General features: G+C 39.8%; 1 long non-coding RNA gene across 1 annotated transcript; it reads left to right on the top strand.

The window, feature by feature from the left end:
• The first annotated feature begins 14550 nt into the window (after nt 1-14550).
• LOC149112444 (uncharacterized) lies at nt 14551-16481 on the top strand. Its single transcript, XR_016207296.1, has 3 exons — nt 14551-14606; nt 15313-15391; nt 15845-16481. It is a non-coding gene; the product is annotated as an uncharacterized LOC149112444 (long non-coding RNA).
• Nucleotides 16482-19042: the final 2561 nt, after the last annotated feature.

Raw genomic sequence — 19042 nt, 5'->3', positions numbered from 1 at the left:
GCAGCAACACAAAACGAAAAAGACCCAAGCTATTAGTAAGAGAGTGGCAGCCATGTTTAAACAGCACAAACAGTCCCAACTAAGGATCAAGTACGTCGAAGAAAAAAGGAAGAAAAGAAAAGAAGCAGAATATATTCGATGCCTGGCGAGGAATATTGGATACCGCCCTGTGCTGAATAAACGCGGAGGAGACCAGGGATACCAAAGAAAACATATCTGACCAGAGCCCACCGACGAAGATAAGAGGAGGACTGAGCGCAAGTTTATAATGACTGAAGAAACCTGGTTAGCTAATTCTTCCCATTTATATAACCGTGATAAATAATAATGAGTGGCCCACTTACAGTTATTGTAAGTGTGCCACTCTCTTTATCAAACTCAAGGTAATGTTAGTTTGTGTTTAAATATGCAAAAATATAATAACTACCGTTAAGTAGGTTTAATTAAATGTCGCACCACTACCGCTTATTTTTAGTAATCATATGCATTGGATATTAGTGCAAGTCTGACCATTCTTCAAAACAATTGTTAGTGATATGGGCTCCTGTCAGTGGCTATTATTTCCATTCGTCCGCCACCCCAACAAGCATCACTGATTATTCTGTTACATTCCATGACAAACCAATCATTTCCTCCTCTGGAAGATGTTTCTAATTTCTTTTGCTAACGTTCACCTGTCAACTTTTCGACAAATTTGTCTGCTTGGTATGTGATAAAATTGATGTTTTAGGTCGCGTGCATCAAAATGATGTTAACAGATTTAGATTGATTCTCCGACGATATTTGTAGGTGGCTCGAAACGCGACAAAATTTGGATGTTGGTGTGTTTATAAAAACAGTAATTTGATTGAGATAACGGGCGAAACTATTGAATAAAATGAAACAAGTAGTTGAGAATAAAAGGCTGATGTTTAGAAGGGAAATACCTTATGCCCTGGGAACGAGGTTGAGCTTGGTCATAAACCGAAGTATAATAAAGGGGTTTTCAATTGAGTGTCGAAAGTAATTAGACAGTTACTTTGGTTTTGGTTTTGGTTTTACTACGGTTTGAGATTGGCTGAGTAGTCTAATTGGTAAGTAATTGGTTTGGTTTTGGTTTTACGACACTCAATTGAAAACCGCTCTAACAGTCATAGAAAACAGGTTTAACAAAGTGATCCCAAGGGGGTGGGGGGGGGGGGTACTCACAGAAAAGTTGAGTGCGGTGTGCGGCCTACCTTTCAAAACCCTCATTTTCGATACCCTATTTATGACCTGACCAAAACAATCCAAAACTGTTGAGGCTGACAAGGTTGCCCTAAACATAATTTATGAAGGGCTTTTGTTGATCGGTGTTATCGATACTGATGAAAAAGAAGCTGCTTCTAAGAAACATTCCCAATTGAAAAAACCATACCCTATTCATAAAAACCATACCCTATTTATGACCAAACTGACTAAAATCCATACCCTTTGGGGCTGCACATACCTATATAGCCCATATAAGGGAGAACCCCTCCCAGGAAAGTGATATCAAGAACTAGGATTCATTTACTGCAAGCAAGCCACAGAGGTGTCCTGTGAAAGAAAAATCGTCGCGACTGTCATCATTGTGAGCTTTTCATTTCTGTAGTTTCTTAGACTTGAGATTTAATAAACTGGTAATTTTCATTTTATCCATTACAGGTGAATGCTTGTTGGTCAACACCCTGCGGGTGAAAGACCTCATGTGCAGTCAAACCGTATTTTCTTTGTGTCCTTGTCGGTCAAATGTGCCTCAATGTGCGTCAATTTTGCACTTAACGCTACAACTTACCTGTACCTGAAAACAACAGCAGCAAACTGAAATTTCTCACCATATATCTCCTTCGACTGAACTTCAATATCCACGAGTTGGCCAGATGAACAAAATTCTGCGGTGTAGTGAATGCCTACAACACAAGCTTACTTCCCCTTGGTCTCACAGAAATATTCAAAAAAGATATGTATCAACAGAGTTAGGGGCCTGGCTACACGACAGGACACGATGAGGCTATCTTGCTCGTCCAGGATTACCCGTTATCTCGCAAGAAAATAGCGTTTCGTATGCCATGTACCAAAATTCTTTATTAACCTAGCCAACCTTGTTCCCAAGGCTTTTCCATCCCCTCCCAATCTCCAAGGGAAAAGCCCGGGAACGAGGTTGTAACCTAGCTTATTCGATTAAAATGGCTGGATATTGGCCAAGTTCTCTTTTTGCACGTTTATGGACCTCGACTGCCTCTTAGATACAAATTAAGTAGGGTCACGAGTTATTGACAAAGTTGAAGCGTTAATAAATAATATTTACTGCTTGTACGAATGTTTCCAGGAGGTGTTTCGCGGGAGAAGTTTCACTGCTCCCTCGGCAATTTAATTTCTGCCCATACCAGCCCGAAGTTTTATGACATGTTTTGGCGCAGAGTCTGCCGACAATGTTGGTCTGATTTTCGATTGACAAACTCAAGCGTTTGTTGATCCCATTACATCCACGAGATCTCAGTCATGCAACTCTTTGTCAAAAAAGGATCAGCTGTTACACCGCGGAAGAGAGAGATTAACAACTGGCCCCAACATAAAAATGCAACCGTGTCGATCGTAAACTCAGCCTAATTCGACTTCTTCTATATGACCTTGATCTTATTTAATCTTATATAAACATACCCATGTGAAATCCATATACACTACTGCACAAGAAGCTCCAGATCCCACTCCTTGGTATGTTATTCACTAATGTATTAAGATCGGAAATCAGAAACCAGTTAGTCTAGGCAAACTGTACATGAGGTGGTCGTTATAGGAGTTCAGCCCTTCGGCAAAAACCAAATGCATCATCATACTAAATCTAGGAGCAGTGATATAATTAACAAATCGAATGTGGTTTAGCGTTGTCTGTACTCTTATCGACAACGAGTACGCGTCATCACTGTGGTCAAAATTTTGTGGACTCACAAGGCGCAGCCGAGTGAGTCCGCAGCAAATTTTGACCACGGTGATGACGCGTATCGTTGTCGATAAGAGTACAGACAACACCAAACCACATTCGACTTGTTTTTTTACCACAATATCAACTAATAAAGAAAATGTTGGAAGGAAAGATCGCGTGACGGGCCATAGACTACGAGTAGTTCCTCTTTCGCTTAGTCCGTCGTGCGTGACGCGAAAGAAAACCGCGAGAAAAAAATGGCATTGCGTGACACATTGGTCACATGGCCAAATAATGACTTGGCACATACAGCTGTATGTACTCATAACTGCATGGCACAGTCACATTGTGGCCTATCAAAGATGCAACCAACCACCCTCCAAAGTGAGTATTAAAATTACTCCTCGCCAATGTAATAGTGCTTTGTAGTAGCCGTGAGGCTCGTTTGCAGTTTTATATGCATTCGTTACATCTCCTACGAATTGTTCTGTGAGTTGAAATACATTTAAGAGTGACTAAATCTGTTTCATGATTTGCTGCTGTTGTTGGCGGCGGTGGTGGGGGTGGATTATTTTATTATCATTATTATTATTATTATTATTATTATTATTATTATTATTTTGTCATGCATGTAGTAGCAGCAGCAGCAGTAGCAGTAGCAGTAGCAGCAGTAGCAGCAGCAGCAGTAGCAGCAGCAGCAGCAGCAGTAGTAGCAGCAGCAGTAGTAGCAGCGGCGGCGGTAGCAGCGGCGGTACTAGCGGCGGTAGCAGCGGTGGTAGCAGCGGTGGTAGCAGCGGTGGTAGCAGCGGTGGTAGCAGCGGTGGTAGTAGCGGTGGTAGTAGCGGTCGTAGCGGTCGTAGCGGTCGTAGCGGTCGTAGCGGTCGTAGCGGTCGTAGCGGTCGTAGCGGTCGTAGCGGTCGTAGCGGTCGTAGCGGTCGTAGCGGTCGTAGCGGTAGTAGTGGTAGTAGTAGTAGTAGTAGTAGTAGTATATTTTATTTACCCTCGGATTGTAGAGTAGCTTTAACAGCTAATGTCTCCGAGCATTTCAGCAGCACAATGGGCAAAGACCATACCACAACACCGGGAACTTCGTGCCCTGCTCTTTACGATTAGTGTGTGGGTTCTTTAACGTCCCCTGCTCACCATAACAGTGAAGATGCATGTAACGTTACCTTCGGTGACCAGAGATTCATGCTTGTGATTTTGTCTTAAAATTTATCCAATTTTACCAAACTCCGGACTGGTTTCTAGCATCCCTCCACTTGAATTTGGGCTTCAATTCTTGACTTCAAGAGTGTTATTGACCTTCTACGTTACTATAAGCCCTCTCAGAGACCTTCAAAGCTCCATTAATCTCGCCACTCTATCAATGTCTTTTCTTTGGAACAGAACACGCTCCTCGTTTCCGTTGAGCCCACCCGTCGCCCGTTAATTGCTTTATCAGTGCTTGCTGCTGTTTGATGATGCCGAAAGGAGGGTGCTAATACGCGTCTGCGCGTATGAGGGTAGAAATGCTATATTTTTTTTCCCGCGAGTACCCTGTTAACAAGCGCAGGAAGGGTAATCTCAGCGCTAGGATTACTCTGTCAGGAGGGTCAAAGAAAGCCCGGGTTTCCAAGCAAATCACAGGCAGGGTTTCCTTACCACCCCGGCCCGGACAACTGGCGAGTTCGATTTTCATGGCTATGCTGCTCGTTTGCTGCTACATTTCTATTTTCAGTGTCATGAAAAGTTTTCATGTTATATTCTGGCTAGACAACGACAACAAGTTAAACACGGCCCTGCAATTCAATTCAGCGCATGCTTAATCAGTGCGGCTTGTGAAAAGGAAATTGATTCGACGAAGAAGATTAAGAGCAAAACCTGGCCATACAGATCAGTAGTCAAGCGAATGGAAGAAAAAATTCAGAATTAATTAAAATGTTTTCATGATGTCCATGATCCTTGCTCTCGAAGTGATTAAGGTGATTTGTGGGGCTACTTGTGTGAAGGCAAGTTGAAATTATTTATCAAGCTTTAAAAGCATTGTGCTTTGTGGAAGAACTGATCATTAACCGCATTTCTCACTTTCTCTCAGACAACGGGACATAATTCTTCAGCTCTAGATCTATATTTCGCAGAAACTTTGCGTCCTACTGATCGATTTCCTAGACCTCGCTAGAGAGCGAGCGGTACGTATTTCCTCTGTGGGGGTGGGCAGTCATTGGTATGGGGGTCCACAGGATACTTTTTTTCTTCGAACGATGAGCAGACTACAATCATGATATTCGCGCTTTTTCGTCTCCTTGATTTCCATTTCTCAGTCGACGAACCAGAAGACCGAACGCACGCAGTCTACGAACAGATAGCCACCGTCATGGCTGTAAGCTGTATGATTTTCCGTGTATGATTTTCGACTTCACTCGCTGACGATCCGGCGGCTGTGATGAACCAGGAAAATGTTGGACAGTAAAACCTCAGACACAATGAACGTCCAGTTTAATATATAACCTAAAAATCCACCCATGGAATCGATAGTTTTATATAAGTAGAGATGACGAGTTGTCTAAAGCTTGGCCATATGCTATCGGGTAGTCTGCGAACAGGCTCACCTTTAAGTCACACTCAGGAGCGAAGAGCGTTTGCTCACCCAAACGTGAGTCTCGGGCGGAAACCTGCTTTGATAAGTGAAATTATCATACAAGACAAATGACCTGTCAATCTCAGCAAAAATCCTACTTTTTTAACCAATTAAACTGAAGCCTGTTTGAAAGAGACTGCTCATTGGCCAGTTAAATGCTGACGTTGTCGTGAAGCAATGAAGGTAGGTATTTGATGGGAACACGTCGGAACTCAACTTCATTCGGTGACACCCGTAGCAGAGGTAAGCAGAGGTTATTTTGTACCATGTTTGATAAATTTGCGTAATCATCAGCACGAGCACGAGGCACAGTGGATATGTCTTGTTACAGTTTCTTTGCTCTTCAATTAGCTTTTCTGTCAGTAGTGTTTTCCTGTTCAGTCTTCGAAAAGTTCTTTCTCTGACATTTGATTATTAGCTGAGACTTCTAGACGATCTTTTCGCCCATAAAAACTGTTGCTTCGATCAAATCACTGCATTTCATGTTAGCATCATATAAGTCAACAGTACTACATTTATCACATAAATTTGTATCTCCTTTTTTTGGCTTTTCGTATAAATTTGTTGGTTGTATTAAACCTCCTATTCCTTCACAGGCAAACGAAGTAAAGGACCGCGTGTCTTTGACGGTATCAAAAGAGGTCAAAACCTTACTTGATCGTTCCGCTTCTCAACGAGGTAAGTTCGGCAGTAGCCATGCATGCTTTTAGTCTTACTCGTTTGGAAACGTTTTTACGGATAGCAATTATTAAGTAGTAACTCTGTCGAATTTCCATGTATTTCTATAAGTTTGACTCGTTTCTTAATACAGAGGTACGTGTAACAAGGAAGCTAAATGCGATTGATAAATGATTGATTATATAAAGCATGTGAATATAGACCTTTATTTTTGGAGTGTTAGTGATGAAACTTTTAACATTCACTTATAAATATGTGCCTTTCTTTGCTGTTTTGTTTCCGAATTTTACTGTTCCCACCCGCTGCAAGGAATGATGAAAATGGCTAAGAAGCGAAATACCTGCTTCAGCTCAAAGAAGATATATAATAAACTCCACAAACTGATTGATCATGAACTGCTCGGAGTGATCTCTCAAACAGCCTACGTTTAATTATTTGGGCAAATGTTTCCTGAATTCATAGCCGAGATGAGTTCATGATTAATACCAACGTTGAATGGCACACACGACTTGGTTTTTGGCCACAGATAGTCCACTTAACTTTCTCCACGATAACAGGAATATTTCATTGTAAACAAACGAGAAGGTGCCGACTACATTACAGTTACTAATACGCACGTTTTTTTCTTCCTCAGATGGCCTCCAGTATTTGTGAAAGTCTGCTCAGTAAAGCATGGAGATCGTACGCTAATGATCTTGATAAAGCACCTCACGCCTCATAAAGGAACAGTTCAGAAGTAACGGTGGAGAAAACTTACGATTCAAATGGGTAGAGGTGACAAATGGCAAATGTGCAGAAGGAGAATACCTAAAATGTATGCAAAAAAAAACTCGGTTATTGGCCAGAGTATAATAAAAAGCAGGGAGACAAATGTAACTAGGTCTCGCCAAGAACTTAAATATTGTACGCAAGTCTCCAAGGAAAGCTTGCGATAGTAATTCATTTTTGATGGTTATTCATTGTTTTTAATCACAAACCTGATCTGAGACTTAATAAACTTGTGATTTTGTCCATTACAGCTGACATGTCTTTATTCAGTCTCATGTGAGTGTTGTTAAACAACCCTCGGTGATTATATGTAGTACGCACAATTGCATTTGCTCATTTCCGTCCAGTTAAGAAAATGGGCGTGGAAAAGGTCATAAGGTTATTCATTAATATCTCAGCATATATTTACAGGAGAATAATCTACTATATCTCATTTAAAAGAGCATAAAAAATACTCTCTAGAAAAAAAAAGTTTTCCTTCATGGAAGCTAGTAGTAATTTTTAAACAATTTAAATAAATTAAACTTCACAAAAAAAAGAGGAAAAAATGTAAAAAAATATTTAAAAAATGTATTTCCACTCCACTGGTCAAATTTGATGTAGAAATAACTAATTTCCTTAATTTATCAGCAAACATATCCTGAAAACAGAGCGAAAAACCATCGAAACCGAAATTTTTTAGAATATTTTTTTTTATCTAATTAAAAATCTCGCATTTCCGTCACCATGGCAACAGCCAGTTGAATATTAACTCGAATCGAGTTACGCGTCTTTTCGAAAAGTGTGTTTACTCAACAAAACGAAGCTTTTTTCCAAAGTTCCTGAGCTCTACGATCCCAAAAACGATTCAAGCCACATAATTCAAGAATTATTTGAGATTGCAAACGGAAAAACGCCGGTCCGAAGGGAATTTAGTCGCATTTGAACAACATGCGTGGATTTGAGTAGCACATGGCGAAGGTCATGCAAGCTCACTTACCTAAAATTTTCGCTTCTAATTTCTTGCTAACCGTAAAATTACATTCGTATTTACTTCAAATACCTTTAGGAATGTTGTCCGCTTCCGAAAACATCTTCGGGACGTTGAAATCATGGACATCGCTCGCTCAAGAAAACGCCGCCATTTTGACTTAAAATTGGGTGATTTCGCAATGTTGTCATGTAAGCCACATTGAAGCATTCCACGTGAAACTAGCCATGTGCTTAGGTAATTATCTCTAGTTTTATGTCTCCAAATTTCAGGGGAAACGATAATAATCCGATTTTTTTAGAATTTTTTTAGTCATCAATCCTGAAGTATTGAAATTTATAGAGCCGGACGGGGAAGAGTTTGTATCTGGTTTACTCCCTGCTATTCATACATACAGTGTAGATACTTTTAAGTCAACTTGATTTAGCTAGCCTATTAGCACTACTGTTAGTGCAATTGCTCAATAATTTCTTTACTGCAGACATTCATTTTTGGATTGATCATTCATCAGAGTTGAGGGGCTAAAATCCTTGAATAAGTTTCATTGACGAATTGTCACCCCGTATGCAATTCCTAGTGGCTCGGTACTGAGTTCTGCCGTGACTCTCGAGACAGTTTAGCACAGAACCTCGCTGGCATCAAACATTTTGGTACACTGACGAAGCTAACCACGTTTTTCGATCTCACTGTATCCACAAAATGTCAGTGTAAATCTTTAGCTCGTAGTCTTATCACAAATAATTGAAGAGAGATTCGCAACTCGCCTAAATAAAAGGAAAAAGAAATTGCAACCATTTAAGCTCACATTTAATCCTCGTCCATGTGATCTTGATCCTGATAAAGGTTTCTTCCACTTGTGTGGAAAGAAAACAAGCTCTGTCCAAATAGACTACCACACAGTAACTCTTTGTAGTTGATATTCGCTAACGAAAATCAGAAATCAAAATTGAATCAGTGTAGACAAACTGTGCATGACTGAGTTGGGTCTTTATACTGAGTTCGAGTCAGCGAAAGAAATCAATATGCACACATTAACATTTCTAAGAAATCAAACACTGTGACCATTTCCTAGAAAAGTAGGCAAGAACAGGGCATTCTGCCAGAATCCAGAAAGAATGAATACAATGCAGAATGTTATCGGTATTTTCTAAAACGATCAATCCCAAGTACTAAAATTAATATTAGAAAAATGACATAATTTGGAAAGTATGTGCTAAGCCAGCAATTTCGGTTTCGAAGGGAAAAGTCCCATCCTTTGCGATAAAATAATTTCATAAACAACCTGCAGAAATTGCGTTAACAACAATAGACAAATGAAGTTGTTTATGAGGGAAAAATCCCTTTACTTTGTTTATAAAAGCTTTTAGAGTTGGGAAATATCCCTTTGCTGATTGCCCAATCAGATTCTATCACATTTTCTTATTGGTTAGACAGTCGGTATAAACTGAAATAGACGTGACGTCATGCAGTCTATGTAACTTTGGAGCAAGAGGCGCGAAATTCAAATCAGCGAGAAAACTTCTATTCACCAGATCAGTAACCTGTACTTTAAGAGAGGTGAGATAAAGTTTCTTGATTCGAGTTAACCCTTCGCATATTTTAAGTAGAGCACCTTATTTCTACGGACAGAACTAAATTATAGTCTGGCAGTTGTCAAAGCCGACAACTGCAATCTCGTGCCACGAGGTATCAGTACCTGTAGTCAGACATGCAATAAATCTGGTAGACTGTTCACAACCCTCTATTTTCTCGTATTTTTATTCGATCGTTGAACGCGCTGGTAGAATCGCGAGAGAACTGGACGCCGCGCAAAACGGAAGATTCTCTTTGTTCGCGTCGCTCGAAAACCGACCAACCACCCCCGCGTACTTCACGATCGCTTCGCTCGCTTTTTCTTTCGCGTGCGTAAATAGAGAGACAGTGAACAGTCTATAAATCTGGCCGTGAATTATGATACCTTCTGGCAGTGAAATAATTTGGCAGTAGATCAACCTCAGACACGTACAGTAAGTCAGTAAAACAGCTGAACTTCTTGGTAGTATATTTTCACAGTTCGACACAGTTGTTATCAGTTTTTGCAAAGTAGAAAACTTACGTCTTAAACTGAATGGTCAATGAGATCATGTCAGTGCGCGTCTTCTACATGATTAATTCAGTTTAAAAGACTGTGGCTTGTGAGCGACTTGGCTATGAAAACTGTATTTTTTCTCTTTCTAGACATCAAGACACCAGATTCTCGGTTGCCTTTTTGATTGCCAAAGTGAACAGAAATCTTACTGAAAGTGAGAACAAATAGTCAGTTTCTTTGCAGCTGCTATCTCGTCAAATACCATTGAAGAAACTGTTTAGAGTGTAAAAGTCGACATCGAGCATATCTTAAAAAGATTTAAACTTGACCAACGTCAACGGGCTTTACTTAGTTTATTTAATTTGTGTTTTCTATTTGCCTTTTTGAGGAAGCTCAATACAAGGACTTCTGTACTTATGCCTTGTATCTCTTATTCCCAAGAAGATAAGTATCTTTTCAGCAACAGCTGAGCTGGATGTTGGTTTCATTCTGGGTTTCATGAACTCTTTCCGAAACGTTTTTCATATACCGCTTATAACCTCCCGGATATATGTACTCTCCTTCATAAGCCAACTTAAAACCCCTGATGAAGCTGTATGACCCAATTTTTCAGTATCCCTATTTACAAAAAATATCTCGGTATAATCACGTGCTTGAGGTTAAGGCCGCGTGTTCAACAATGATAATTAAGTTATTTATGCCCCTGCTGGATTTATCCTTCAGTGGGAACTTCACCCCCCCCCCCCCCCTCCCCGAAAAAAAAAAAAAAAAAAAAAAAAGAGGCTTCGCTAAAAATTGAAACTCTGGAAGTTTTGACGAGTGATAAATGGACATGGTTGAGGAAGTCTAGGTAACGAGACCGTGGTACTTTTCTCCCCAGGTTTTTAGGGCAAAGGAACAAATTTGTGCTAAGCTGTTAAAAAGACGCTGGAGACCTTATAAGTTGTCTTCAGTCAAGAGTGTTCCAGGAATTTATGCCATTAGTGTAATACGAGCAAGAGGAATAAAACACCTCTATGCGGGCAGATCAAAACACGTGAAGATACGATTACAACAACATAAAACGAAAAAGACACAGGCTATTAGCAAGCGAGTGGCAGCCATGTTTAAACAGCACAAACAGTCCCAACTAAGGATCAAGTACGTCAAAGACGAAAGGCAGAAAAAAAAAAGAAGCAGAATATATTCGATGCCTGACGAGGAATATTGGATACCGTCCTGTGCTGAATAAACGCGGAGGAGACCAGGGATACCAAAGAAAACATATCTGACTAGCGGCCCGTTGACGAAAATAAGAGGAGGACTGAGTACAAGTTTATAATTAGTAAACTGTGAGCTAACGAGTAACCCACTTTCAGTTATTGTAAGTTGGCTACTCTATTAATCAAACTCAAAACAGTGTTCGTTTTTGTGTTTAAATATGCAAAAAGTATAATAACTACCATGTCATAAACTTTTCAAGTAGGTTTAGGGCCTGATTACAAGGAGGGAAGGTTATCCTAGCAAGCGGGTTAACCCTAGCTGGAGGGCAAAAGATAGCCCGGGTTTACAAGCAAAATCTCACAGGTATGGTAACCCTACGACCCGGGACAACTTAATGCGCGATTACACTCAAAGGGTCTGGAAACAATTGGAAAGTTAACTCGGTTAGGCGGTTTAACCCTACCTGTAGTGTTTACAAGGGAAAAAGTTAACCCACCTACCAAGTAACCCTAGCACGCAGAAAGGGTAACCCGCCTATCCGGGTAACCCTAGCTGCCTTGTAAACACGACGAGGAAAGAAAGAGGAAATGTGCGAGAGCCAGGGTAACCCGCTTGCTAGGGTAACCCTCTCTCCTTGTAAACAGGCCCTTAATTTCGCACCACTACTACCCATTATTAGTGATCATATGCATTGGATTTTAGCACAAGTCTGACCATTCCTTAAAACAATTGTTGGTGATGTGGGCTCCTGTCAGTGGCTATTTTATTTCCAATCACCCTCCTCCTTCCCCACCCCAGCAAGTATCACTGATTATTCTGATACATTCCATGATAAACCAAGCATTTCCTCCTCTGGAAGATGTTTCTAATTTCTTTTGCTAACGTTCACCTGTCAAGTTTTCGTCAAATTTGTCTGCTTGGTATGTAATAAAATTGATGTTTAAGGTCGCCCGCATCAAAATGATGTTAACAGATTTAGATTGATTCTCCGACGATACTTGTAGGAGGCTCGAAAAGCGACAAAATTTGGATGTTGGTGTGTTTGTAAAAACAGTAATTTGATTGAGATAACGGGCGAAACTATTGAATAAAATGAAATAAGTAGTTGAGAATAAAAGGCTCACGTTTAGAGGAGAAATACCTTAGGCCCTGGGAACGAGGTTGAGCTTGGTCATAAACCGAAGAATAGTAAGAGTCATAAGCTGTGTTCACATCAAAGCCGAAACGTGATTAAAGTAAACCATGTTTCACCTTAACATGTTTGTTATTGCATTGTTCACATCAGATGTCGGTTTCAAACACGTTTCATGCATGGTTGTATGATTTACGCTGTTTCATGGTACTCGCATAAATGTTTTACGCTTCATTAAGTTTCGCGGCAATGTTCTCCACAATATTCTGCTTTCTACCCATCGCCGATAATTGCCGTTGTATTTCTTTATCGGCCCATATTTCAACTAGACATTTGGCCTCATAAAAGACCCAATTTTGGCTCGTTTCATAACGAAACATGTTTCATTCGTGATCAGACTAATCATGTTTCGGCCTAGTATGGACACAGCTATAGAACAGAAAAACCGCTGCCATTGTCATCATTGTGCGCTTTTCATTTCTGTAGTTATTACGAGTTAGCTTAGACTTGAGATTTATTAAAATGGTAATTTTCATTTTATCCATTACAGTTCGTTGCATTGGTCAACACTCAGTGCGGATGATAGACCTCATGTGCAGTCAAACTGTATTTTCTTTGTGTTCTTTTCAGTCAAATGTGCCTCAATGTGCGTCAGCTTTGCACTTATCGCTACAACTTACATGTAACCCACTTCAATATCCGCGAGCTGGCAAGGTAAACAAAATCCTGGAGAAGTGTAGTGATTGACTACAACAGAAGTTTTATTTCCCCTTGGCCCCACAAAAATGTTTTAAAAAGTTATATATCAGCAGAGTTAGGGGGCCTGGCTACACGAAAGGGCAGGATGAAGTTTTTCCGCTCGCCCGGGATTACCCACTCTGTCTCGCAAGAAACGAGTGTTTCTTATGCCATGTAAAAAGATTTTCTATTAACTTAGCCAGCCTCGTTCGCAAGGCTTTTCCCGCCCCGGGAAAGAGGTTGTAACCTAGTTTGTTCGGTTAAGATGGCTGGAGATTGGACAAATTTTTTTTTTTTTTTTTGCATGCTTATGGACCTCGACTGCCTCTTAGATACAACTTAAGGGGGGTCACGAGTTATTAAGAAAGTTGAAGTGCTAATAAATAATATTTACTGCTCGTTCGAATAATGTTTCCAGAAGGAGTTTCGCGGGAGAAGTTTCACTCCCCCGGCAATTTCTGTCCATGCCAGCCAGAAGTTTTATGACATGTTTTGGCGCAGAGTCTCTCTGGCAATGGTGGTCTGGTCATCGCTCGACGAACCCAAGCGTTTGGTTGATCTCCCTGCAGCCACGAGTTCTCAGTGATGTAACTCTTTGTCAAAAAACATGGATCAGTTGTTGGCAGTTACACCGCGGAAGAGGGACGATTCGCAACTGGTCCCAACATAAAAATGCAACCATGTCGATCGTAAACTCAGCTTTATTCGACTTCTTCTATATCAACTTGATCTTATTTAATCTTATATAAATAGACTCATGTGAAATCCAAATACAATACTGCACAAGAAGCTCCAGATCCCACTCCTTGGTATGTTATCCACTGATGTATTAAGATCGGAAATCAGAAACCAGTACGTGGAGGCAAACTGTATGAGTTCAGCCCTTCGGCAAAACTCAAATGCTTCATCATAATGAATTCAAATTAGCATATCTAGGAGCAGAGATATAAATTGCAATAGTAGTGGTAATAACAGAGTGGTAATTCAAGAGTGGCCCTGGTAACGAGGTCGTGAGAATTGAAGCAAAAGAGCGCAAAAAAAATTCAATCGGGTAAAAAAGGCAGACGAAACATAAACTGCATATTATAGTTTAAATATTACTCAAAAACAAACTATTCAAAACTATGTGCTAAGCTAGCGCTTTCGATTTCCGAGGAAAAAGTCCCTTCTTCTGACGAAGGAATTTGACAAAGAAACAACCTGAAGATATTGCATCATATATATATAGCAACAAAAATAAGCAAATATTGAGCGGTTTGTTTAGGGAAAATTCCCTTGACTTGTTGATAGCTATCAAATGAAACCTAAAGAGGTAGGGAAAGAACCCTTCATGGATTGACCAATCAGATGTTAGAATCTCGAAAATGAAGTTTTCTCATTGCTTCGAAAGAAGAAATAAACATGAGGTCATGCGGGCTATAAATTCCTGAGCCTCTAACGCGCCAAGTTCAAATCAGCAAACAGTCATCCATAAGATAGAACTAAGGTACTTTGACAGAGCTTCAGGTAAGTTTTTTCTTGATTTGTTTTCGCGTCTTTCGAAAGCAATTTTCAATTTATTTCAATAGTCAAAAGAAATTATTCTGACATAATTGAAATACATTGCTATATTGAATATCTGTGTAGTCAAAGTCGGTCATTACCTTATATCAGTTGCGCTCACAAGCATTGAGAATGTAGGGGTCGTGAAACAATGTTTCATTGAAATTAATCTCACCTCAGCTGAATGTGGAACCGAATCGAACCATTCCCGTGAAAAGTGTGTACTCTGAGACTGGTTTGATGTGCGTGAAATTCGATAGAGGAAATTTCGCTTTTCCTTCGTAAAGTTGGAAATAAACTGACTGACAGTGTTAGAAGCCTCACCTGTTGTCTGTTTCTATAGTTTTATTGCTTCAGGGAGGCTCTTAGAGATCGTTTTGGAAGTGTTTCTTCTTGACGGCCGGAGCCCGGCTACCGCAGCGTGCTGAAATGAAATGAAAACATTCAGGAGATTTTGGGCGGGTTCGACCGTTGAACGGAAACGTCCTCCGGGAGCCCTTCCAGAGGCGATAAAAACACTGACATTTCTAATTTCTTCGATTGAGTGTTGCATCGTTGTGACTCCAGAGACTCCTGTTTGGAATCGGAGATTTTCAGCTAGCTTCAGCTCGTAGAGGCTTAGCCAAACGAAGAGACGGCCAGATATGCCAACTTTGTTTTCTTTCAGCAGCTTACAGTGTATAAAGAAGCCACTCCCGGCAAGGAGACTGCTGCCGCTGTTTCCGGATCGAGAAGCAATTATAAATCAGGTGAGGACAAATGTATTATTAGTCTTCTTATCACATTTGCTATTTACGATCAATATGTTATATTTATGGTGTTTATTTTACTTCCATGTTTATAATATTGAATATTGATTTCTCGACTGATTTGCTGAAAAGCTGTCGTGTGTACTTAATCAGTATGGTCGACCGACACAAAACCATTGGTAAAATGAAAGAGGGATAGATATGAGATCGAATCGGATAAGAAGTATTATTTCTTAGAACGTTTAGCTCATATCTGAAATCCAATTTTTCCTGGAGAGATAGAGTGAGTCGCGCGTGTGACGTGTATATTCAATTAATCAGTTTATTAATTATGAAATTATCAATCCATCGATCGGTCAGTCATCGCTTCAAATTTTCCAGGACCAATCTGAACCACATGGTTTTCTAAATTCTAAATATTAATGTTGTATTTTTTTTTTTCTATGGATGTAGTGGAAAGAAAATGGTATCACATATCTGTCAGAAGTTACTAAAAAAGGAATGGACGGCATATGATATCGAAAATGTTCCCAGAGGAATTGAAGGTATATATTGCATCGGTATTTTATCTGGCGCCCCGCGACAGTTGCAACTCGGAGAATCAACAGTTCTTTACGTAGGCCGAACGAACGACGTCCACAGACGACTGGCCGAGCACAAGAGGCAAAACTTAAAGATTGACGAGTTTGTGAAAGCAGAATTCGAGGAAAATGGAGGTGAAGACTTGCGAGTCAAGTGGGTTAAGGAGAGCAATAAAGAGGCCACTGAGAAAGAATATATTCAATGTATTGCACATAAATTAAAATACTGGCCTAAGTATAACATAACGCATTGAAAGTTGTGGGTAAAAATTAACATAGGCTTTAGATTGTCAATGTCATTGTTGGAAAGAATTACCCAAGCTTGTGAGTCAAGCCAGCCTAAAGTGTTGTCTTTAATATTTAAAACATTTATTTGTTATTGTTTGGTATTGTATTACTTTTATTGTATTTTTTGTGGTATTTTATCACTTTTATGGCAATGAACAGTTATACAAGCATAACAGACAAATTTAAATCAATTACGTTCAATAAACTAACTTTTTCCTGCCGATGTGTAGCTGATCAGACGTGAGCTATGTCAGAATATTTTAAGTCAATTTTCTGATGTATAGATTACTTTCAACTTGAACGAAAACGCGAAATAGTAATAGGTATCATCCACTCAGTCGCGTGCATTTTCCTTTCACCCACCTCGCATCCAAAGGCTCATTTGATTTTGGAGTACTAATTCGACGGAGAACTGACTTCGGCAAGTCACCCTTTCAAACCTTTAGAACAAAGAAAACGCAATCACGCAACCGTGCTTTCATCTTCGCTCATTGTAACCTTGATAATCATGGCTTAATGTTGGACTCGAGAGGAAAAAGAACAAGTTTGTAAAAAAATTTAATTTACGAGTTCAATGGGAGCTCCCTGTCTTTCGAGAAAGCTTAATGAAACCTGTTTAAAGAAATCAGAAGTCAATCTGTGAACAGCAGTGGTAAGGTACAGTGGACCTCTAGGATAGTGAGGAGACTTGCTTGCAGGGAAATGGAATGTGGATCTTAATTAAAGCGAGTTCTTTCCTGTTCAGTCTCCCAAAGTTTCGTTTTCTGTTAGATAGAAGCCAAAAATTAGCTAGCAGACGATCTTGTCATCTATAACAACTGTTGTGTCAGTCTGAGTGCATTGTCATGGCTGGTCGTAAAAATCATTCCTTCACTCTTAAAAAATACACATAAATAAAAGGCTGCGCGTCTGTTACGGAATCACTGAACAGGTCCAAAACTAAGTTGACTGCTCCTGCCGACTTCTATGCCAGGTAAGTCCAGCAGCACAGTAGTCATGTTTGTTATATTCTCAAGTCTAGCTTGCTTGGAATTGTTTATGGATAGCTGATTGGTATAAGAAGTCTAAGAACTTACCCTCTGTATTCAACGTCTCCCTTATTAAACAGAGCGCCTGCCACATCTTCCTTTGTCGAAGGGCCTCAAAGGTTTCTCTCCGAGGTTTCCTTCTATATTTTCTATAAATTTGACTCGTCCCTTGTTTAAAAGCGAAAGTGAACTTAATTACAAAATATGAAGCATGTTCAGTAATTATTGACCGACTCGAGTTGCTGATGAAACTCTCATCATTCAATAACAACGATGCGTCTTTCTTTACTTTTCTGTTCTAACCTCCGGAGCAGAATGTTGGAAATGGCTAATAAGCGAAATACCTATTAATAATGACCTCCACAACTAACTGACTGATTAACTTGATTTCTCTGACTGATCTCTAAAACAGCCTACGTTTCACTTGGATCAAGTTTACTGAGTTCACAGACGAGATCAGCTATACACACATACATACATACATACAACCTTTAATTATACACGATAAAAGACGTCAAAGCTAACAAGCTTGTGGGGTCGTGTACTAATAAGATACATAAAATAACTACAATTAATAGATAAATAATTAATAATTAATACAGTTAATAAAAAATTCATACAAGAATTAAGCACCTCTTTGTTTGTTAGCTATAGCCAACCGCAGTGCTTAACATTGACATTTTCAGTCTTTTTTTGGCCGCGCAGTACGAGAAAAACTTTTACTGCGACAACAGAAATGCTTTACTGAAGAAAAACGATCACGGCGAAAACTACATCAGAGCTATTAATACGCACGTTATTATGATCCCTCGGATGGCCTCTAATATTTGTCAACGTCTTCTCGATAAAGAAATGAAATGCTATTCCAGTTATACGATTAAGCACATCAGGCTAAAGGCATTTATGCCATAGGCTTTGCGCAAACAGACGCCCGTGTTTAGTAGATGTGGCTACATCTGTGGAGCATTCCAGCGACATTTACAAGCGACTACAGGAGCACAAACGGCAGGATTTGGATATCAATGAGTTTGTTAACTGGATCAATTCCTTCTTACTAATGGGCAAAACATACGATTCAAATGGGTAGAAGAGAAGGCTAACGATCACGTGGAAGCAGTAGAAGGAGAATACCTCGACTGTATACATAAAACAATTGGTTATTGGCCAGAATATAACAAAAAACAATGAAACAAATGTAACTAAGTCTCACCAAGAACTTACATACCGAAGCCAAGCATCTGAGATATAGCAACTATTCGTTGTTCTTATTAACCTCTATTATAAAATTAGAATTGAGATTTGATAAACTCGTAACTTCATACAGATGACTTAACTGAATCCGCTGCTTGTGAGATAGTTTTTTCCTCCCAAGGGGTTTTGCTGATGAACAGTCACTCCATCGGCCATGAATGACATATCGATGGAGATAAAGATGTTGTTTTTGTTGTCGATCTTTCTCCATCCACAAAATGCCGATGCAAATCTCAGACTATGTCAAAATCCAATCACAATTACTTGAAGAACGATTCACTCTTCCCAAGCCTCCAAAAAAGCAGGAACTGCAATCATTTAAACCCAAGTTTATTCCTCGTTCATGTTACCTTGATCCTGATAAAGGTTCCTTCTACATGTACTTGGGTGGAAAGGCCGAAACAAACTAACCAAATTCAACACTGTCCAAATACTATATGCACCATCACTCTCTCTCCTTCGTATTCACTGATGTAAGTCAGAAACTAGAATCACATAGAAAA

This window comes from Orbicella faveolata, unplaced genomic scaffold (assembly GCF_042242905.1).
Source record: "Orbicella faveolata isolate gen_17 unplaced genomic scaffold, um_ofav_v1 contig_2, whole genome shotgun sequence".
NCBI lineage: Eukaryota > Metazoa > Cnidaria > Anthozoa > Scleractinia > Merulinidae > Orbicella > Orbicella faveolata.
Note: the sequence above shows the minus strand (reverse complement) of the source record. Positions and strands in the feature narration are given on the sequence as shown.